At 36.7% G+C, this 23,201-nt stretch overlaps 1 protein-coding gene and 1 pseudogene across 1 annotated transcript in view; both read left to right on the top strand.

The window, feature by feature from the left end:
• BRD4 (bromodomain containing 4) overlaps positions 1–23,201 on the top strand; it is a 185,860-nt gene that overhangs the window by 137,292 nt on the left and 25,367 nt on the right.
• LOC140499571 (ubiquitin-conjugating enzyme E2 E1 pseudogene) lies at positions 18,619–19,392 on the top strand (annotated as a pseudogene).

Here is a 23,201-nt window from a genome sequence, read left to right as displayed (position 1 = left end):
TTAGCGTTGAATAGGAGAGGATTATACATCAAACTATGAATCTCTTATGTAGAACTTACTTTTATTTTTAAACATAGAATAAATTCAGTATGCTGCTATAAATTATTGGTACACAACTTCAGTGGGACTCTCATTACTTGTTGGACAAGCCTTCTCATGTACCTCTATATTTCAGATAAGATTATGTCAAAACATTTTCATCAACTCTAATCAATTCCCTGTACTAATGACCTAATTTCCTGCTTCACTGCCAGTGCTGAAGCCAGCAGATGTGGATTCTTTCATTTCTCAAACATTTCTCAAAATATCTTTCATATTCCCCAATCATGGCTATCCTTACTATTCACTGAGGCTAATTCTAATTCCTTTGATGTGTTCCTTTCTGACTCTCATAAAGATTTCTGGTAATTATTCCCTTTTTCTTTTTCATTTTTAGTGTCTTCTACCCCCATTGGCTTCTTACCATCTGCTAAATTGATTTTCCAAAACCTTCTGTACCTGGTGCCTCTATTTCTTATTATTCACCTTCTTTTCAACCTCTTCTATTCTGTGTTAATCTAACCCTTCCATTCTACTGAAGCTGCCCTCGGACAATATCCCTTGTTTCCTTTTCAAGTCTCCATTCTCTTTGACCTCTGTCTGCAGCTAATCACATACCTGACTAGCAACAGGTCAAAACATCTATCATTAGGATTGTTTCAGTAACCTTGTCATGGAACTCTCTGCTTTCAGGAGTTCCTCTTTCCTCCTCATGGATCTAATTATGACACACTTCTAATGATGTCATTTATTGCTTTGCTCAAGAACCTTCTCTTCTTGAAAATAAAATATAAACTCCTTAGCCTCACATTTAAGGCCCTTCACAGTAGGACCTTTCAGTCTTATTTCATGTCATTCACCTCAGACTCTGTTTGCAACCAAACTGTATTGATAGCTGTTGCCAAACTTAACATTCAATCCTCCACCTCTTGCATTTGAACAAGCCATATCCTATGCCTGCACGCTACATTATCTCCATCTCTTAGATCCTTTGTTGGGTGCCATCATGAGAAGACTTCTCTCATACTCCACTTCTATACCCCTTGCATCTTTTTGTTCTTTGTCTATAGTCCTTCTTATCCTCTACTCATTTATGTACATTCTCCTGCTTCTTGTATCACCACATCTCTGTTGGCTTCAAATCATCTTAATACGTGAACATGGGTATTTCTCAAGTTTCTATCATCAATCCTTTGCTCTTTTTTACATTACCTGGTCAATCTCATTCACTCTCACATTCACACTCACTCTCACCAGCTCCATATAGCCACATCCTAAACATAATTCTTATTCTCCTCCAGGAAGAGTATTGCTCTTAAGTAAATTAAGAAGTTCTTAAGTAAGAGGCCCATTTCTTTCTTTAAGGAGAGTAGACTTCTTCCCTGAACTTTCACCCAGTGTACCTTTAGTAATCTTTAGCACTTTTCTCCAAAATGTTAAAATATATGGCAGATTTTTTTTCTTTATCTCTTTATTTTACACTTAAACTTCTAAAAGCAATTAATTTCACTGTTGCTTTTGTTTCCTTAATTTCCTCTTTCTTAGTCTTCTTGTAATTTGGATTCCAGATCCAACACTTGACTAAAACTAGTCTCTCTAACATTATTCACAATCTCTTAATTGCCACATCCATTGGTCTTTTCTCAGTCTTCATTATTCTGTAGCATTTGACATTCTTGACCACCCCCTCCTTCTGGATGATTTCTCTTTATGAATTTTCATGGTAGTGTCCTCTTCTGATGGTTCTGCTGTTTTAACCATTACTTCTTAGTTCACTTTATTTGATCATCATTGAATCATCTTAATCTGCAGGTGCTGTACTTTTCTCAAGTTCAACATGTCCAAAATAATTTAATACCTTGACCCATATCTTTCCTTTTCTTGCTGATTTCTTTTGAGGATGCCATCCAATCTTCATTCTTCATTCAGACTTGTAGTTTCAGAGTCATCTTCAGTTTTTCCCCTTTCTTCTGTCCACTTCTCTCAACTAGTACACCTTATTTCAAGTCCTCAACACTTCTCCCTAAACAACTGCCTTCTAATTAATCTAGTACTCTCCAGTCCGTCTTCTACACATCTGCCAGATTGATACTCCTAAAGCACAGATTTGATTGCATTGCTCTACTGCTCAGGAATCTTCAGTGGCTCCCTATTGCCTTTCTGGGGAAAAAAATGTAATCTCCACTGATCAGATGTATTTGTACCACAGTATCCAGCGCATAATACACACTTAATAAATGTTTGTTCCATCCTCTTCCTTTGTATTCTGACTCTCTTATCTTTCTAGATCAGTTTCCCATTATTTCCCCTCATGCACACATTCCAGCCAAAATGGTTGTCTTACTGTTATCTATACGTGACATTCCATCTCTTCTCTTCATGCCTTTGCAAAAACTATTCCCCATTCCTAAAATGCTCTCATCCATATCTCCTTTCCATTAGAGTTCCTAAGCTTCCTTTAAAATTCAAGCCAGGTACTGTATCTTATAGGAAAGCTTTTCCTGATTGATCTCACTAGTTAGTTCTCTGAGTTCTTTGCGCCCACTGTGAAATTACTTTGTGTTTATTTGAACAACTTTTAAAAATCTTTCTATGTGCCTGTTTTTCTATGTGTCATATGTGCCTTAAGTTTCTTGAGAGCAAAGACTGTTTTTTGTTTTGTTTTGTTTTTGTTTCTTCTGTGCCTAGCACAGTTCCTTGTATGTAGTAGGTACTTAATAAATGCTTACTGTATTTAATTACAAAAATGGGATTTGCTGGTGGCTCTTTGTGTAGATGGGGAACATCTTTTGGCACTGAGAGTAACAGTGGAGAAAATCAACCTTATATTTGGAGTTATATTTTTTGCTACCAATTTATCTGTGCAACCTTGGGCAAGTCTTGTAAATTTTTGGACTTTAGTTATTCATCTTTAGAAGAAAGAGGTTTTAGCTCTACCATTTCAGTCCTTAATATTTGACTTTTAGTTCTAGGTACCTTTTATGCCTATATCTTTTTTTTTTTTTAATTCCTAAAATTTATTTTGAAATCTTGATGTTCCTCTATTATAAATTCACTCTAGCCAACATCATTTTACAATAACATTGTTAAACACTATAACCAAGTGACCAGTTTATAATCTTGAGAGACAGCTTGATAGGTAACAGACAGAACACTAGGTTTGGAGCCAAGGCTCCTGGGTTTAAATCTCTACTACCTTTTACTTGTTTCAGCTTGGACAAATCACTTAACTTCTCTGGGCCTCAGTTTCCTCATCTTTCAAATGAAAGTAATGTAATAGGTGACATCTAGCCTCCCTTTTTCTCCGTAAATCTATTATCATTCTCTCTTCTATCAATCTATCATTATTTTCTTAATTTAGATACTGTAATCAGCCTTGGTGCTAGCAGTAATAAACATCTGACCAAAAGCATCTCTCAGCTCTGGGTTATCCTCAGTAGGTAGCAAATTCAGTATCCTTAATACTTAATGTCACCATTATTTTGGAATCAGTCCCAAAATACTCTTTAGTAAATGTGGAAATTGTGTACGTTAAGTCAGGTCAACAAGCATTTATCAGTACCTGCATTCTGCTAAGGGGCAAGCATATGGAGTTGTATATTTTACATCTGAGGATCCTAATGATGGATCAAGAAATACATTCAATAAAAATGAGAGGTTTCTGTGGTTGTGATTGTCCAATCAGATTCCACTGAATTCTTGTCCTCTGCTTAGATATTTCAGTGAAATGCATTGCTTGTGCATATATAAGCATTTATTGAATTCTTATGGGTCAGGCGCTATACTGAGTACCTCTTTGTTATCTCTGTGAAACTAATCTCCATAAGGTATACCCTTATGGTCTTATTTCTTAAATTTACCTAACCCTATGCATGACAAGTTAAAGGCTTTCTAGGCTCACCAGCAGATGGAGTCCTTGCCAAGCATTGGAATGATTTTCACTATTTAAAAGCTGTGATTTTTTTCTCAGTGATTATTCTCTACACTTAAGTCAGATTTTGGGATTGAAGAGCTACATTTTTTGGTCCAGTTAATAGTCTTAGTAGTACCTGGCTCTTTACTCTCATTTCTAGCCAAATCTTAGATGAACTTTTATTCTCATTTTTATCACCCATATCGTTTCTAGTAACTCACACAAAGGAATGGTCTTACACTCCTGAATTATGTGGCACCTTCTTGCTTCTTGAAGGACTGCAAATGACTGAAAACTCCCGAATTTGTAATCAGCAGTATACCCGATCATTTTTCTAAAATGCATCTGTTAAAGATTATGGATAGTCGGTATTAATGGCTTGTACCAGGTACCTTGTCCAAGTCATAAAGTTACATCTGAATTACATTTCTTAGAATGTTGCCTTTGTAGTATTCTCTGAAGAGTCTTATAGAACAAACTGCTTCTTAATAAGCTCCTTAAATAGTGTTTCCCATGGAATGAAATTGTCTCTGCTGCCTTTCCAGTGATAGTTGGCATCAAGTGCATCTTTCCTACCTTCCTCGTCCAATGAAGACCTTTGCTTTCCATCAAGGGCAGGGAGGGGGGAGGAGATTTGGCAGCTTATCCAGAGCTCTATGGCTGTTAGCACAATTTTTTTTTTAAAGAAAAAAAAGATTGTGCAATAAGTAATATGAGAATCCTGGGAACAGCTGTCCTGGCTAGTGGAAGAGAATGAGATTTATGATCTTTGAGTTATCTTTAAAACTCCAACAGCTTTAGTTCTGTCACACTGGTTGCCTTAAGGCCCATTTTCTTTCCCTTTTCCTGGGATACTGCTCCCATTTTGTTTTTCCCTGGCTTTTGTAGCTTTTGTCCAACTTAGCTTATCTTTGGAGGGCTGTTACATGTGCATTCTGGTTGTTAGCATCTGTACAGTTCTTAAACTGGTGACAAATCTCTTTATTTGTCTGGTTGACTATTAGTCTTTGCATGTGACTTATGCTACCCAGCTTCTAACTTTGCTAATCCCAAAGGAACTCTCATTGTACATATATTAGCCAGATAGGGACCTCACATAGCACAAGATGGCATGCTTTAATAAGAATAAAAATCCCTTCTTTTTAACTAAGCTTCCCTGTAAACCCATACGTAGTCTTTCTGAATAAAAATTCTAGCAAATTTGTCTCTATCTGTGGCTAGTTGATGAAGAGTTCTAGTTAGATTGTTTTTCCTCTACAGCTCTCTTTTTGTTCAAGAGTTTCTATCTGGATGGGTGCTGAAATTCCTGAAAACAAATATTTGTCTCTTAGGCTATGGGTCAGCTCAACTGACAAGGCCCCCAAAAGACAGATCATTAACATTAAAAGGAGCAGAGGCATAAAATGAGGTGTGTGAGGCAAACTAAGCTGAATGTCTCTTGGCAAATTTAGACAAGAATGAGTGCAGTCAGATTACTCAGGGCAGTATGAGATTTCTATCCAAGTTTCAGTCTGTGATTTGGAAAGCCACACACAGAGGCTACAGTCAGTGGGCAGTTTCTTTCCCATCCCAGTTCCTTTTCCTAGCAGCATGAAATGTCCATTGGCCAACTCTACCACATCCTTCTGAGCCTAGTTTTCACCTTAGTTGTGATTGTTCCTTCAGCTAGATGTGAAGCCCAGGTTGTTAGAAATACATATTCCATCCCATGTCTTCCACTTTCCCATTAGACACTTTGAGGTGTTCTGGTGTGTAACAACCTGACAAGGTTACTTAACCTATGGTGACTGGGGCTTCCTGCTTAATGAGTCAAGTTAGGGGGTTGACAGCTTAATGATCTATGTTCCTGGCATTCCATTCCTAATCTAAATAAATTCAAGGCTGGAGAAACAAAATGTAGCTGTTGTGAATTTGGATTTGCTTTTTTTTCTTCGGGGGATCCTAAGGGGGCTATTTTTTCCCCCATGGAGCTTATATTCTTACTTTTTCAGTGAAGTTGTCTTTTTATTCTGCACTGAATTCAAACTTTAGCAGAGATGGGTAAAATTCCCTTGGGAGGGGAAAGCCAGTAATCTTTAAAATGTTGATAATAGTGCTTATTCCACCCACCTATTGTGATGAAAGTACTTTATAAACACAAGGAGAAAAGTATAATTTGACCAATCTTTCTGTGGCCCTTTGATTCAAAACCTTCTTTTCTAATTGTTTCTAAAGTTGTCTTACTCAATTGAATTCCTACCCCAAACTACTATGCTTTTTCAGTCTTACCATCTAGGATGTGATTTGACCAGCAGTGGAGGGAGGAGGAGGAGACATTGATTTCTTGTACTGAATTTTATTATGTTTGTAGGATGCAAGTATCGGCCAGCTATTTTCATCTTCTGCTTTCCTTTTCCCACGAGTCGGGGGGAGGAATGCTGGGGAATGAGTGGGGGGTTTGGGCGGGGCTGGTGGTAAAGGAGGTTGTTTAATAGCTCAAGGGAAAAATGGAATTCTTGATGTTTTGAAAAGATTCAGCCAAAAGTGCAGCAAGAAGACATGGTGGGTTCTTACTAAAAATCCATCTGAAATCCCCCACCAGTCTGAAGGATTTATAAAGCCTCTATTGCTCCTGAGCCCTCTCTCAATGTGTGCATGTGCATAGGTTTGCCCACTTGTGCTGAACATTCTTGCCCTTCCCCTTGGGGAAAGAGTGAGGCCCATGGAGTAGAGTGAGGGGTGGGAGGTTTGGCAGTCGGCCCTCCCCCACTGAACTACATCAGACTGATGTTGCTTTTTGTCCTTAGAGCCAGAGGAGCTGTAGCCCTTTCCAGAGCAAATTGTAAAGCCTTTATTTTTTCATCATCTCATTTACCTCACCTCTCAGGATACCTATACATTGTCTTCAGAGCTTGATTTTCCTGAGCTGTATCTTCTCCTAGGAAAATGTTGCCCTCCTATGGTAATCTCAGTAGTGGTAAATTATTTTGGAATTAAATATGACCAAGAAATAGTGTTTCTTCATTGTATTGTTTAAGGAGGACTTTTTATGAATTTGAAGTGCTTTTAAGTCTAAAGTTAAAATATTTTCTTGAGTTACATATTCTCATAGAGTAATAGGACAAAAAAGTGATAAGCACTACTTAAGATTTGAGGACCAAGGAGTATAACATAATAGAGAATGGTCATAGAAAACTATTCAGAGTTCTGGTCACAAATAATAAACTACTAGTGACTTGAATTCTTTTCCAAGGTTATTTTTTCTGAATTAGAAAGTGACCAAAATTGGTATTTATCTTCTGGACCAGTGGTGTCAGATTCAAATAAAAAGGGAAGGAGGGGAGCAATAAACCATACATAGGGATCTTTGTGGGCAATATATTGACTTAGAAAACCACATATTAACAGTATGTATATTCTGTTGTATTTTTATTTATTTTGTTAAGTATTTCCCAATTATATTTTAATCTGGCTGAGGCCTCATTCAGGAGGATTGGTCCAGTGTTTGACAGCACTGCTCTAGAATAGGGATTCTTAAACTTTTTCATGTGAAGAACCCCTTTAGCAGTCTGATGAAGCTGATGGACTCCTTTTTCAGAATAATGCTTCTAAATGCAATTACATAGGATTGCTAAAGAAACTAAGGACGTTGAAATACAGTTGTCCAAATACTTTTTTTTACATTCACACACCTAGTCTAAGAACTCTTGCTCGAAGTGTACTTACATAGTACGTTTCAAATGTTTCTATTTTAACAGTAAATATAATGTTGCTTTTTAAAACTACTTAACTTTTTTTAAGCAAAATGCTGAATTTATTCCAGTTTCATATTCCTTTCAAATAGAAATGAAATTTTGAAGTTGTTACAATTTTCCCCTCCAATCTTTAGCCCCTATTCACAGAACCTGACTTTTTAGAGTGCATATGTGTATTTATGCATTTGCTTAGTAAATACATATTAAAACATCTGCAATGTGTAGAGAGTATTATGCTAGCCTCTAGGAATGGCACAAACATAACTATTCCCATTGTTTCCGACTTCAAAGGACCTTACCAATTAGGGGATACAACAAGGGCATAACTGTGTTACAAAATAGAGTATTCTGAGAATGTGAAGTTGTGAAAGTTCAAGAGAATGATTGATTGATGTTGATTTTTGTGGCTCTAAGTAACATCATTTTCTTTTGATGCATCTTCTACATGTAGTTCTGATCTCATTTTTAATGTGAAGAACATAGTAAAGAAAGGAAAGTGCTATGTGCCAGGCACTGTGCTAATAAGCAGTGAGTATACAAATGTATAAAAGATAGTCCCTGTCCTCAAGGAGCTTGCTATCTAATGGGGAAGACAGCACACAAAAGGAAACTAAAAGGGAGGATGGGGAAAGGAAAGGTCAGCACTTAGTGGGACAAACTAATCCAATGTAAGCGAATATTGCTCAGTGGGAAATAAAAACGACTGGCCTCAGAACCGTCTTTAAATAGATGCTTTAGGAGGAGTTCTTTTCTCTGTCTTCCTGCTCTCCAATCAGAAGGGACCAAAGGGTACAGAGAATACTGTTGGAGAATGAGTAGGCTGGTATAATCTGACATGATAAGGAGTTTTCCTCATGTTTCTGTGAGCAGAGAGTGACTTACAAGATGATAGGCATGGAACAGTTTTTATGAAGATGGAAGAGTCCTTCATGCAGCAGCTAACTTTAAAATACATTTTTATTGCTAGGTGTGGTGGCATGTACCTGTAGTCCCTGCCTCTAAGGCCCAAACTGCTAGATTTATTGAGTATAGGAGTTCTGAGCTGCAGGAGTGCTAAATCCCAGAAGTTGTCCACATTAAGTTTAGCACACTACATATGTAGTCAGCCACAGGAATAGGGGGCTAACCAGTTGCACAAGGAGGGCCAAATCACCCCAGGCTGGAAACACAGCTGTCAAAGGGCCAATTAGCGTTGAGGTTTGGCCTATGAGTGACTGCTACTCTTCCAGCCTGGGCAAGATAGGAAGACCCAAGTCTCTCTCCTCTTCCCCCCAAGAATCAGTTAAAGTGAAATAAAGTAGATTTTTGTTGATCTTTTCATTTGATGTTGCCTACATTTCACAGTACATCCTTCCTCCTATTTCTCAGAGAGCCATCCTATAAAGGAATTAAAAGATTCAGCAAAGCCACACAACAAACATATCCAAAAAAACCCTAAAACCTTGATGTTAGTTACAAGCTTGTTTGTAATTTCTCAGATTCACCTTCTGTTGCTTTGTTGTTGTTCTTTTCATTTGCATTATTGTAGTCATTGTATTTTTTTCCTATATCTACTTACATCACATCATTTCATATTAGTCTTTCCATGCTTCTCAGTACTCCTCCTGTTCACCACTTAGCAACAGCACAAAATGTTTCATTACATTCATATACCACCATTTGTTTAACCGTTCCCCATTCAAAAGTCATTTACTTTTTGTGTCCTGTTATTTGCTACCAGAAAAAGTGCTACTGTAAATATTTTGATAACATATGGAGCCTTTCTTCCGAGTAGTGAAATCTCAGTGCCAAAGGATATGGGCATTTTAGTCATACTATTTTTAGTCACACTTGCCTCATAATTCCAAATTGCATACCAAAATGATTAGAGTATCTCTCCACAAACTCCTCTCGTCCAACATTAGCTATTCCCATATTTTGTTATCTTTGCTAGTTTCCTGGGTATGAGATGAAACCTTGGGGTTGTTTAATTTGTTTTTCTCTTATCAGTGATTTGAAGCATTCTTTTACCTGGTTGTCAGTAGTTTCCAATTCTTTGGAGAACTGTTCATATCCTTTGATCACATAACTGTGAAAAAATTTTTCTCTTTCCTGTTATCAAATTTATTTTTGTAATTTCTTTTATTCCTTGTTTGGTTAATAATTCACCACCCATCCACAGCCTGTGAAAGGTCTCCTTTACTCTTCTAAATTTGTGTGTGTATGTGATAAGATATTTAATATTCAGGTCATTTTAAATTTATTCTGGTATACAATATAAGATTTCAAATCTGAACCTAATTTCTGCCTGACTGCTTTCTTATTGTCCCAGCAATCCTTGTTAAATAGGAAGTTCTTTCCTGGGTATTTTTATGTTTTCAGGTTTGTCGACTGTTAGGTTATTGAATTCATTTATTTCTGATTCTTGTAGTGTCTCTTCTGTTGATCTGGAGATAGCAACACCTACCTCAGTGGGTTGTTAGGATCAAATGAGATAAATGCAAAGTATTTTGAAAGCCTTTGATAAGTTATTGTTATTATCATTGTATACATTTCTATTTCTTAATCAGTACCAAATATATTTGCTTTACTCTTATAACATAGTTTGAGATTGGAAAGTTCTAGTGTCCTTTCATTCCTATCTTTTCTTTCATTTTTTCTTAAAGGTTCTAGAATTTTTGTTTTTCTAAATTAATTTTTCTGTTATTTTGTTGTTTGATTTAGCATTGACTCTATAAATTAACAGATGATATTAGCATTTTGGATTACCCAATATGACCATAAAATTTTTTCTTAGAATTATAGGTACTCTTCAGGAGCATTTTGGAATTGTGTCTATACAGGAATTAAATGTACCTGAATAGATTGACTCTTGGATAATTAATGCATTTTGTAGTTAGTCTGAAGAGCAATTTCTGTGATTGCTTCCTCTATTTTGTTGTATAGTAATACTGTTTGAAGTTTATTTCAGGAGGTGGGAAGGAATGCTTAGCTTGTTGCCTGAAACTTTACTGAATATTAGTTGTCTCAGTTGGTTTCTGATTCCTTATCATTCTCTAGGACAACCATCATGTCATCAACAAATAGTTTTTTTTCCTCTGCTTTATTATCTTACTCTTTTTGCTTTTGCTGCCTTTTCTAAAAATATGTTAAATAACAGTGGGAAAAGGGAGACATCCTTGGTTTACTTCTGTATTTATACCCATTACATAAAATGCTAATTTTTTAGTTTCAGTTTTCTATTTTTACCCATTCATTTTTAGGAAAAAAAGTTTTATCATGATACTTTGTAGGATTTTTTATTGTTGTTCTAAACCATAAATGAGTGTTACAGCTTGTCAAAGGTTTTTGCTGCATCTATTAATGTGATTATATGGTTTGGGAGACCTTTTTTTTAAGGATATGATTAAATTGTGTTCTTTTACTTCTTTATAAGGTGCAGAACCACCCTTACAATCTGGTGTAAATCCAGTTTCATCATAGGAAATACTTTTTTGAATAAGTTTCTGCAATCTTTTTGCTAGGGTTTTGCTTTAAACTTTTTAATTCATTTATTAAATTAGCCTTATATTTCATTATTTTAACTTGCTCTGGAATAGAGGAATTAGGAATATATTTGTTGTTTTGTTCCTCAGTTTTGAGAGTAATTTCTAAATTATTCTTTAAAAGTTTGATAGAAACCTTTGTAAATCCACCAGGATTAGGATTCCTTTCTCCCTGCCATGGTTCTTAACAACGAGTTCAAGTTCCTTTTCTGAAACAGGATTATTTAAGATCTCCATTTGGTATTGTATCAATTTCACGTATTTTCTATTTTTCCATGTAATCCTCTTTCAAATTTTCAGTATATAATTGAATATAGTAGGTTCTAATAGGTGCTAATAATTTTATTTCTATTATGTTGTGATTTTACCCTTTCCATTTTTATTTTTTAAATTTCATTTTTCCCTGTTCTTTTTAATTGAATTGGTTAAAAGTTTATCCGTCTTGTCAAAAGAAAAAAAACTTTCAGTTCTATCAATTCTGTAGTCTTTGAGTTCCAATTTATCTTTTTCTCTTTAATTTTTAAAATTTTCTCTTGTGCTTGTTTTGGGTTTGTTTACTTTCTAATTTTTAATTGAATATTCAATTCATTAATTCTCTCTTTTTTCTATTTTGTTAATGTATGTTTTTAGGGATATAATTTTTCCTCTGAGGACTGCTTTAGCTGCATCCCAAAAATTTTGGTATGTTGTCTTGTCATTATCCTTGTCTTTCACATAGTTGTTGTTTCTATAATTTGCTCTTTGACGTGTTACATTCTTTAGGATGTCATTAGTAGGTCTTCATTTAGGCCTTATTTCTTTTGCTTGTGCTCCCTTAATTAATATTTTTTATCCTGCTGTGGGCTATAAAAGATGTGCTGGGAATTTTAGTTTTTTACTTTTATTTTCAATTTCTCTATTCCTTAATACAAGGTCTTAGTTTTGTAAGAAGTGCCTTGTGGTGCTGGGAAATTGTATGTTATTTAGTAGATCCCATTCAGAAAACACCATAAATCCTCCAACCTTTTGGTTCTGTAGTTTCCATTTTGTTTAATCCTTCCTTTTGTTAGATTTGTCCAGATCTGAGAGAGGAATATTAAAACCTCCTATTATTTAGTATTACTTTCTGTTTCTTCTTTCAACTCCATTAATCTTTCCTTTTTAAATTTAGATGCTATCTGTTGGTGCATATATGTTTAATATTGAAATCGGTTCATTGTCAGTGGTACCTTTAAACATAATATAATTTGCCTGTCTGTCTTTATTGGTATTGTAAATTCTTTTACAGCATGATTATACTTTTTATTCTTTTAGAGTGACCAGATTTATTGTAAATTTTATTCCAGCCTCTCAGTTTTGATTCTTGTATGTCTTTACTCTTCCCATATATTTCTTGTAAGCAACAAATTACAGAGTTTTGTTATCCACTCACATTTACATTTCAATTCATGTGTTCCTCTATTTCTCTAATATTTCTTATTTTCCAGTTTTTCTTCTTCATCTTTAAAGTCAGTACTTGGTCCCGAAAATTTATTTTGCTCAAGCTTTTATGATGTAGTCTCGTTCCTTAGACTCTCCCTTTACCTCCCCACTGCTTTCTGTTAGTCCTTTACCGTGTGTGTGGGTGTGGGGTGCGGGGGTGGGGTGTGCTTTGCCATCTAAATTATTTATTCATTTTTCTTTGTGTATATTCTCCCTTTTTTCTTCTCAGTTAATTGGTTGGTTGAAAATCTCCCATCCTCTCTTTCCTGCCACTCATTTTCGTAGTGTTTTTTTTTTTCTGCTCTTTTTTCCCAAGAATTTCCTTGTTCTTTTTTGTTTGTTTCTCTTTACTTTCTATTTTGGAGTTTTATATTTTTTGTTTATTCCCCTTTTATTATCTTTGTTTATTTCATGGACTTAAAGCTTCTTAAGTAATAGATTTGAGCTCCCCCTTCTAACCCATTTATGTGTTGTTCCCTGGGTAGATCTTGCCTCATAGTCACTGTTCACTATTGTGCTATACATTCTAAAAACTTTCAATTCATGACCAAAGGTATACCCTTTTTCTAAATTGTGCCATCCAGTTCTACTTTTCTCATAATCGTTATTCTTCCCATTAATTTCACACTTTCCTTTTTGGATCTGTATCAACCATTCCTGTTGTCCTCCTTACTCCTCATTCCCTTTTGCAGATATACTTAAACTTCTGAGTATCTGCTGCCCTAGAAGTTCAGAAATCTCCTTTCCTGGGACAGAATATTGCCCTTGGAGGCACAGTACTCTCTTAGAGAAGGTTGTCTCCCATAAATCTTTCACATTTAAATCTGCCTTGAGCTCCTGTTCTCCTGGGCAGTTATTTCTGCACGTATTGTTTCCCCAGTCATTCAGTAGGAATTTAAATGTTTAGTATGTTTTAGGAATTGTAGGAAGCACTGAGGTTACAAAGAAGAGTGAAAACAAGCATGTATTCTTTTTAACATCATTGTCTTCTGCCAGATTTCCCTTCACTTCAGTATTTTTGCTTTCCAAATCTGTTTATTTCTTTTGTTTCTTTGGAGAAACTCTCTGTCATGGATTCATTTTTTTCTTGCTCTGCTATTGAGGTATTTGGGGTTTGTGTTTTTCTGCATTGAGAACTATTAACTTTGAAGAGGGGGAATTTTTTTTAATGAATTTAATATTTTTATTTTACCCCCAATTACATGTGTAAGCAATTTTTAACATTCATGTTAGAAAATTTTTTTTTTGAGTTCCAAATTTTCTCTTTTTTAAGGGCAAGCAACTTATAGGTTATACATGTGCAGTCATGGGGTTTACTGGCTAGATCCTTCCTCTCTCCCTCCCTTCTTTTCTTTCTTCCTGTCTTTCTGTCTCTTTTTTTCAAAGAGCAAACCTTAAACCCATTTCATTCTATAGCTCATGTATTGCACCACAGTAGGTCCCTGCCCAAGCACCACTTAATGGCTATATTTTGGTCCCTCCTGGCTCAATGAATGTCTGTTGTAACTGTTTCTCTTTTGACCAGCAACCCCTGAGGGTCTTCCCCTCCCAGTTTGATTTTTTTTTTTAATCTTTTTAATTAAAGGCGGGGCATCCTTTGATTCACTTCTTTAAGAGGCCTATTCACGGAATGGGTGTTACCTCACTCAAAGTGAGAACCTGAAAAGACCTTAGCCTAAAAGGGCCAGGGTCTCCCATTGCATCCTGGGCCATCTCCAGTAGTCCTGATGAATATCTGGCCACTAAACCCAGATGGCTCTGGAGGAGAAAGTGAGGTTGGTCATTTGCACAGCCCTCCTTCACTCATCAAAGTCAAAGTAAAGAAAAGATATACTTCAATTTGCATTCAGCCTCCATCAGTTCTTTCTCTGGAGATGTGGTAGCCTTTTTCATCATAAGTCCCTCAAAATTGTCTGGGATCGTTGTATTGCTGAGAATAGCTAAATCATTCACAGTTCATCACCGCTGCAATATTGCTATTACTCTATACATTATTCTCCTGGTTCTGCTTTTTTCAGTTTTCATCAGTTCATGTAAGTCCAGGTTTTTCTGAGAGCATCCTACAATAGTATTCCATCACAATCATATACAACAATTTGTACAGCCATTCCCCAATTGGTAGACATGCTCTCAATTTTCAATCTTTGCCTCCACTAAAAGATCTGCTGTAAATATTTTTGTAGGTCCTTTTTCTTTCTTTTCTTTTCTTTTTTTTTTTTAAATCTCTTTGGAAGACAGACCTAGTAGTGGTATTGATTGGTCAAAGGGTATACATGATTTTATAGTCTTGGGGCATAGTAGAACTTTAACTTTCAACACACATTTCTTCTTTTATGGATTTTCTTTCTCTTTTGAACCATTCTGGAATTTCTTCTTCCATGCTATCTTGAGGTTCCATAGGATTTTTTGCTTTTGCAGTCATTGATTCTCTTTCCTTTGCCATACAGATTTTTGATAATTTTTGTAATCTCTTTCAGGGTTTAACACACTCATCCTTTTAATTTTAGCATCCTCTCTGTTGATTTGTCTGCTTGTGACTTGAGGTGTGTTAGGGAATGGGGTGTGATGATAAAGTCTCTGAAACAGAAGAGGGGTCCAGTATAGGCCCCAGGCATGAACACAGGGATTGGAATATTTCCTGTTATTAACAGGAAGGCTGGATGGGAAGATATCCTTAATGAGCACTTTTAGGATTTGTAGTTTGCATTGTAAATTCATGAAGATTTTACCTTATCATGGTTTGTTCTTGACTGTCTGTATCTATTCTCTCCTCTTCATTCCCTCCCATTCTCTGTTACCCTCCCCTGCCCTCTTCATCTATAATTGCTCAACATTTGGCCCATAATTTCTCCCAGGAGTAGTGGCCAAGGCGTGGGAGGTGAAAGTTAATGAGGACTGGAACTATTTCATCTGCCATCTGGTTGATCCCGTGACCCAAAAGCCTCACCACCATTTGTTAAATGCAAAGCACTGTGGTATATATTAATGGAAATAAAAGTTAATTAAAATATGTGCTTTGCCTCCATGGAGCTTACAAATAGGGAAAACATACATAGAATGATATGGAATAAAATATACTATCCTCTGCTGATAGTTTGAGAACTAATATGCAAAATTCAAGGGAGAATAGGTCGCTGCTTACTGAGGATATGGATGACACCATCATGGAAAAGATGGCATTGAGCCTCAAAGGATCAGTTGGATTTCATCAGACACATACTGACTGCATTTGTAGGTGGGAGAATATTCCATGTCTAGGGAACAAAAGACCTCTCCTTTAATGGAGAAAGAAACTGAGCTCCAGAAGTGATGAAGATTTGAACAAGATCGCACAGATGGTGTGTAGCCCAGGTCTTTTCCACTATACCACAGTGCCTCTAATTGAAGTCTCTTGAATAAAGGAATGATGTGGTTTGTTTTCTTTATTAGAAAGTTAATAAGGTAGCCGTCATATCATGGACATACTGGTGACAATAATCCCCCAGAGTGGTCAGTATGAGGTTAGTTGCAACAGGAATTGGGGGTGGAGAAAGATGTTTTATTAAGCTAATATATAGTTGGCAGAGGAATAAGTAGTTAGAAATGTGAGTCTGGATCCTAAGAGAAAGGTTAGAGCTAAAGATATAGAAACTTGGGAATAAATCAAGTAGGTGAGAGTTGAAGAAAAGAGATAGCTACCAGGAAAAAGAAGTATAAGTATCTTCATTGAGAGCTAAACATTAAAAACTCATTGAGACTGTATAAACAGAAAACGTAAATATGCTCAAGCAAAACTGAAATGATATAATGGATCCATGACCAGTTACTAAGGAGAAATCAAAACACACGTCTTATGATTTATAGGTCAACTAGTAACTCTGATGTTCTACATATCACTTGCTACTTCTTTCAAATATAACACATGGATCTGACCTGCACTGGAAATTCTTTCAATCCTATGGAATTTTATATACCATTTCTCTCTTGCTTAATTTTCATTATAGGTTCACTGCCTGTTCTTCAATGTGAAGTGAGCTTGTAGATTTATGTGTGCCTTTTAAAAAGCACTTATCCCTACCTCTTTTCTCATTCGAAGATGAATTGGCCTTATTTGACCTTCCCATATTCAGACATTCACAGTGGAGGTTCTTGATCAGGTAGTTTCATGCATGGAAAACTGTGAATTCTAGTCATTCCCCCCTATATTTTGCAGTGATATCATCAATTGGAGGCAAAAGACAGCGAAATTCTGATCTCTTAAATTCCTGTATTACCTTTGCCTTCTTGATTCCCATTCTTAGGGATGCTTCAAGTCATTGTCCTGTTAAAATTTACTCTGGAGAGATTACTACATTGTAGTCTGGAGACTACATTAGTCAATACCGATGGAATTGCAAACTAGTAAGATATTGTTGGAAGGCAATTTGGCAAAATACAGTAAAAGTTATAAAGGTGATTTATACCCTTATACTTAGTTTTTAATTTACTTTTATTTTTAGTTATGACTTCTCCCTCTCCCTTGCTCATTGAGAAGCGGGGAGAGGGAACTATTACAAATATATATAGTCATGCAAAACAAATTTTCACATTATCAATGTCTGAAAGACAGACAAGAAAATAAGCTTCCATCTTCAATCTATCAGCTCTTTACCTGGAGATGGATAGTTTGTTTCATCATGAGTCCTTTGCAATAATGATTGATCATTGTGTTGATCAGCATTCCTGTGTCTTTCAAAGTTGTTTATCCTTCCAGTGTGTTGTTGTTATTGTATAAATTGTTCTCCTAGTTTTGCTTACTTGAGTTTTCATCATTTCTTATAGCACATTGGTATTCTGTCACATTTTAATACCATAACTTGTTTAGCCATTCACCTGTGATGGGCATTCCCTCAGTTTCCAGTTCTTTGCCACCACAAGAAAAGTTATTATGAGTACTTTTGTCTCTATGGATCCTTTTCCTCTTTCTTTGATCTCTTTGGAGTATAGATCTAGTAGCATTATTGCTAGGTCAAAGAATATGCATACTTTAATAGTTTTTGGTAGCCTAATCATTTTGTAAACAAGGATCTTTTCTGCAGTGTTAACCTTGGTTTTGAGGGGGACCTTACTAACTCTTGAGGCAGCCCATCCACTTTTGTCTCATTCTAATCATTAAGAAGTTTTTCCTTCCAAATGTAAATTTACGTCTTTACATCTTTGCTTTTAACGTATCTGAAAATAGTCATAATTAATTTGTCATTCATTAATGTAATAGCATATTATAAGCAAATTAAAATTGACTCACACCCGCTAGATTTGGTGTCCAAAGTTTAGAGTTAGATGTGCACCTTAAGTATTTACCACCTTAGGCCCTGAGTTTCCTCTGAGGTCCCTTCCAGCTTCCAGTCTTTGGTGCTTTGACAGGTATCAAGTATGTTAAGAAATCTGAAAAGATCTCAAAAGTTTAGCAGTGAGCAAAGAATTTTGATGGTTTTAATGGTGGTCACACTGAAAGGTTGACATTTATATCTTTAGGCATTTGAATACAAATCGAGTTCATTTGCTTATCTTAATGTTTAATATAAAATTTTATGAAGCAGTTTAAAAAATAAACAAGAGAGAGATTTGGAAGCCATGTCCTAGGTAGCAGTTTATTTGACAAAAATTTGGCGAGTTTTAATGGACTGTATATTTAATACAGGTCAGTAGTGTACATTTTTTAAAAAATGTACAATGTGGGAAAAAAGCTAATGTAATCTTGTTGTTGAGTTGTGTCCAACTCTTAGTGACCCTGTTTGGGGTTTTCTTGGCAAAGATATTGGAAAGGTTTGTCATCTCCTTCTCCAGCTAATTTTACAGATAGGAAACTGAGGTAAACAGAGTTAAATAACCTGCCCTGAGTCACACAGATAGTGTCTGAGGCCAGATTTGAACTCAGGCAGATGAGTCTTCCTGACTGCAGGCCCAGTACTCTATCCACTGACCTACCTAACTGTGCTTACCCAGGAGGCAAAAGATTCAGTTCATAATGATCTACCTAGACTGTTTATAAAAGAAGCATGGGCATGTGCCCAGGTGAATGTGGCCAGTCTGGCAAGCCCTGCCGCCATTGCCCCTGGATGAGGCCAGGGCTCTGGGGCTCTTGGCTCTGCAGTTGCCCACACCCAGCCCTCCACCTCCACGTAGGGGATCCCTGCCATGGCCCACCTACTCCTTGGTCTGCAGGATTCAGAAGAAACTGGCGGACATCACATTAGACCCATCTCCCAACTGCAGTGCTGGACCCAAAGGTGATAACATCTATGAATGGAGATCAACTATTCTGGGGCCTCCAGGATCATTTTATGGGGCTGGGGGGGGTGTTCTTCTTTCTTGACATAACTTTCACACTGGCATATCCCTTCAAGCCCCCAAAGGTCATGTTCTGGACAAGAAGTTATCTCTGTAACATCAATAGCTGAGGGGTGATCTATTTGGATATTCTGAAGGACAACTGGAGCCCAGGCCCTCAGCATATCTAAAGTACTTCTTTCCATCTGCTCCTTGCTCACGGACTGCAACCCTGCTGACCCCTTAGTGGGAAGTATTGCCACTCAGTACATGACCAACAGAGCAGAACACAACAGAATGGCCAGGCAGTGGACCAGGAGATATGTGACATAAGTTGGGTTTTCACCAAATTAACATTATTTGTCTGTGATGGAAAGAGCTACTTATGATTATGAAAGGGTGGGAGCTGATAAAGAATAGAGTATTTCTATAACAGATTTTATTCAGTCTTTTATTTCCTAAGATTTTGTTGTTGTAACTTAAGGTATCTTGTTACAGTAGACAGTTAGAATTGGTAATAGCATCTTTTAAGACTGTTCTGCAATATTAGCTCAAATCTAGTACAGAAAAGGATGTACACTTTGCTTGCAATATGTAAAAAGAGTAAAAACAGCTTAACTTTGTACAGGTACACATGGCATTTATGGAAAGTCCTTCCAAGACTACTTTTTTTTTTTTTTGGTAAAAAGATGTTGGTTTTTCCCCATGAGAGGGAACATTGATATTTAACGATTGTTTTTTAGAGACTGTCATCTCCTGATATATAATATGGACAAGTGGATATATGGCACCATATAGGAAAGGAGTAGTTAATGTATTTTATATGCCAGTCTACTTTAGTGTAAAAGATTAGAGGGTTTAATCAGGACTTACAGAAACCTGTAGTGAAATACCTTAAGCTGTTGAAGCGTGAGTCGTGGAATAGGAGTCAGTGGATTGGTTCAATGTTGTGGGCTACTTCAGCCTGCCTTTGTTACTGTGCTAGTAAAAAGCTATTAAAAAACAAAACAGAAAAAAGAAGAAGCATGGTATTTAGAAGCATGATGGTCTCATGGATGGTTCTGGATATAACTTTTAAGGAGCAACATTGATAAAGAAAAGGGCTATTAAGCTGGTCTTGATCATGTGAGCATCAGTTGAAGGAAAAGAGACTTGGAAAGACTTTTAATAGCTGAATTATGGCCAGTTTGTTGATTTCATTTAGTGGTATTTTGATACAAAGGAGGGTTCTTAGGGTAGGGTGGTAATATTATCAGTGGGAAGTAATCTCAGTGTAAAAAAATAAAACAATTTTAAGAATAGTACCTTTCTTCAAGTATTAGGTCTGCTATATGAGAGATTAGACTTGTTTTACTTTGCTCCCTAGGTGACAGTCTTAGGGAGCAATGGCTAGAGAAGCTGCCTAACAAAGATTTGGGCTCAATGCCAGGGAAGACCTTCTGACAATTAGAGCTCTACTTGGAAGTGAAATGGATTGCCTCAGGGCATTTGACAGGTTTCTTTTTTATTAGATATCTTAAAGCTGCAGCTGTACAGTGCTTGTGAACAGTGTTCTGCATTAGTGTTGTAGAAGACACTCTTGTTCAGGGATCAAGTGTGTGAATATGGTCAATGTAGGACTAGTTTCTGGAGTCTTAGGATTTGATGAAATAGATACTTTCTCATTGGATCCCCCATCACCCTGGGAGACAAGCACAGCACAGCTGTGGGAAGGGAAGTAACTTGTCTAGTGTAGTCAGAGGCTCAGAGGATTTAGAGCAGAATTCTTTCAGTTTAACAGGCTCAGAAGATGTAACTGCTGCAGCGTCACAATGAGGATTCAAATCCAGCTTTACTGTCTCTGGTTCCTTTGCTGTTTGTAGTATGTGATAGAAAACATACTGAACTAGTTGCATGCCAGCTCTGTGTCTAACAAGTGCTGTGAACAAGTAATTTCATCTTTATGAACTCCATCTGCCAATTTTCAGAAGTGAAATGGGTTGATCTAGATCATGAGACATAAATCTGAAAGTGATCTCTGAGACATTGAATCCAGATGAAGAAACCAAGACTCAGGGAGGCTAAGTTACTCCAGGGTCACAAAAATAATGTCACAGTCAGGATTTGAACTCATGATTTCTACCTTCAGAGCCATTGCTCTTTCCCTTTAACACTGTATGAGATGATCTCTAAGGTCTCTTCTATCTGTAATTTGTCCAAAGTTATATGGTATGTTGGGTAACAAGAAACCAGACTTTCTGACTCATCATTCAGTGCTTATTGCTACTATACCACATTAACTTTAATCCTTAAATAATAGGTAAAGTATAGCTCTTTTTTCCTGTACCTCCTATATGTTTGGAGTTTATAAGACCAATGTTTTGTCACCTCTCATGCCATGCTGTAATGCTTATACTTTCATGGATAAATTTTATTGTTGCTTTTATTTACTTTGAAATATGATAAATTATTTGGATAATAACTTCCTCTTCTTGGTTCTCATCTAAAAATGAATTATTTTAGGAGAAAGGCTGTCACTTTCAACCAAAGGGATGTACTTCCTACTTTTGAGTCCACAAGAAGACATTTTTACTCTAAAAATAAATATCAACCCTTTTATGGTCTTGACTCTAGCATCTGATGGGAAAACTTTAAATGCCTCATTCATGTGAAAGGGTCTGTTTTTGTATGTGTGTTATTAAATTATGCATTGCAGTACTCTTGGGATCCTGTTTTTGGCCCCATTTCCTGTGCACTTTAGAGTTTGCCATCATTTTAAAGCATTGCCTTCTTTTAGCATCAAAAAAGCTAATTTCCCAGTGGCACTGACAAAATATTTCTGTAAAGGTCTGTCATGCAGCCTTGTCTCCCATTTGCCAAGAGCAGCTTTTTTTCTTTTTTTTTTAATTTAATTTTTAACATTCATTTTCACAAAATTTTGGGTTACAAATTTTCTCCCCTTTTATCCCCCTCCCCCCCCCCCTCCCCCCCAAACACCAAGCATTCTAATTGCCCCTGTGACCAATCTGCTCTCTCTTCTATCATCCCTCTCTGCCCTTGTCTCCGTCTTCTCTTTTGTCCTGTAGGGCCAGATAGCTTTCTATACCCCTTTACCTGTGTTTCTTATTTCCTAGTGGTAAGAACATTACAGTTGATCCTAACACTTTGAGTTCCAACTTCTTTACCTCCCTCCCTCTCCACCCCTTCCCTTTGGAAGGCAAGCAATTCAATATAGGCCAAATCTGTGTAGTTTTGCAAATGACTTCCATAATAGTTGTGTTGTATAGGACTAACTATATTTCCCTCCATCCTATCCTGTCCCCCATTACTTCTATTCTCTTTTGATCCTATCCCTCCCCATGAGTGTCGACCTCGGATTGCATTCTCCTCCCCATGCCCTCCCTTCTATCATCCCCCCACCATGCTTGTCCCCTTGTCCCCCACTTTCCTGTATTGTGAGATAGGTTTTCCTACCAAAATGAGTGTGCATTTTATTCTTTCCTTTAGTGGAATATGATGAGAGTAGACTTCATGTTTTTCTCTCACTTCCCCTCTTTATCCCTCCACTAATGAGTCTTTTGCTTGCCTCTTTTATGAGACATAATTTGCCCCATTCCATTTCTCCCTTTCTCCTCCCAATATATTTCTCTCTCACTGCTTGATTTCATTTTTTTTTTTTAAGATATGATCCCATCCTCTTCAATTCACTCTGTGCACTCTGTCTCTATGTATGTGTGCGTGTGTGCATGTGTGTGTGTGTGTAATCCCACCCAGCACCCAGATACTGAAATGTTTCAAGAGTTACAAATATTGTCTTTCCATGTAGGAATGTAAACAGTTCAACTTTAGTAAGTCCCTTATGACTTCTCTTTGCTGTTCACCTTTTCCTGGTTCTCTTCATTCTTGTGTTTGAAAGTCAAATTTTCTTTTCAGCTCTGGTCTTTTCATCAGGAATGCTTGAAAATCCTCTATTTCATTGAAAGACCATTTTTTCCCCTGAAGTATTATACTCAGTTTTGCTGGGTAGGTGATTCTTGGTTTTAGTCCTAGTTCCTTTGACTTCTGGAATATCCTATTCCATGCCCTTTGATCCCTTAATGTAGAGGCTGCTAGATCTCGTGTTATCCTGATTGTATTTCCACAATACTTGAATTGTTTCTTTCTAGCTGCTTGCAATATTTTCTCCTTGACCTGGGAACTCTGGAATTTGGCCACAATGTTCCTAGGAGTTTCTCTTTTTGGATCTCTTTCATGCAGTGTTCT

Source organism: Notamacropus eugenii, chromosome 4 (genome assembly GCF_028372415.1).
Source record: "Notamacropus eugenii isolate mMacEug1 chromosome 4, mMacEug1.pri_v2, whole genome shotgun sequence".
NCBI classification, from domain to species: domain Eukaryota; kingdom Metazoa; phylum Chordata; class Mammalia; order Diprotodontia; family Macropodidae; genus Notamacropus; species Notamacropus eugenii.
The sequence above is the reverse complement of the archived record's forward strand: the minus strand, read 5'-3'. Positions and strand labels throughout refer to the sequence as shown.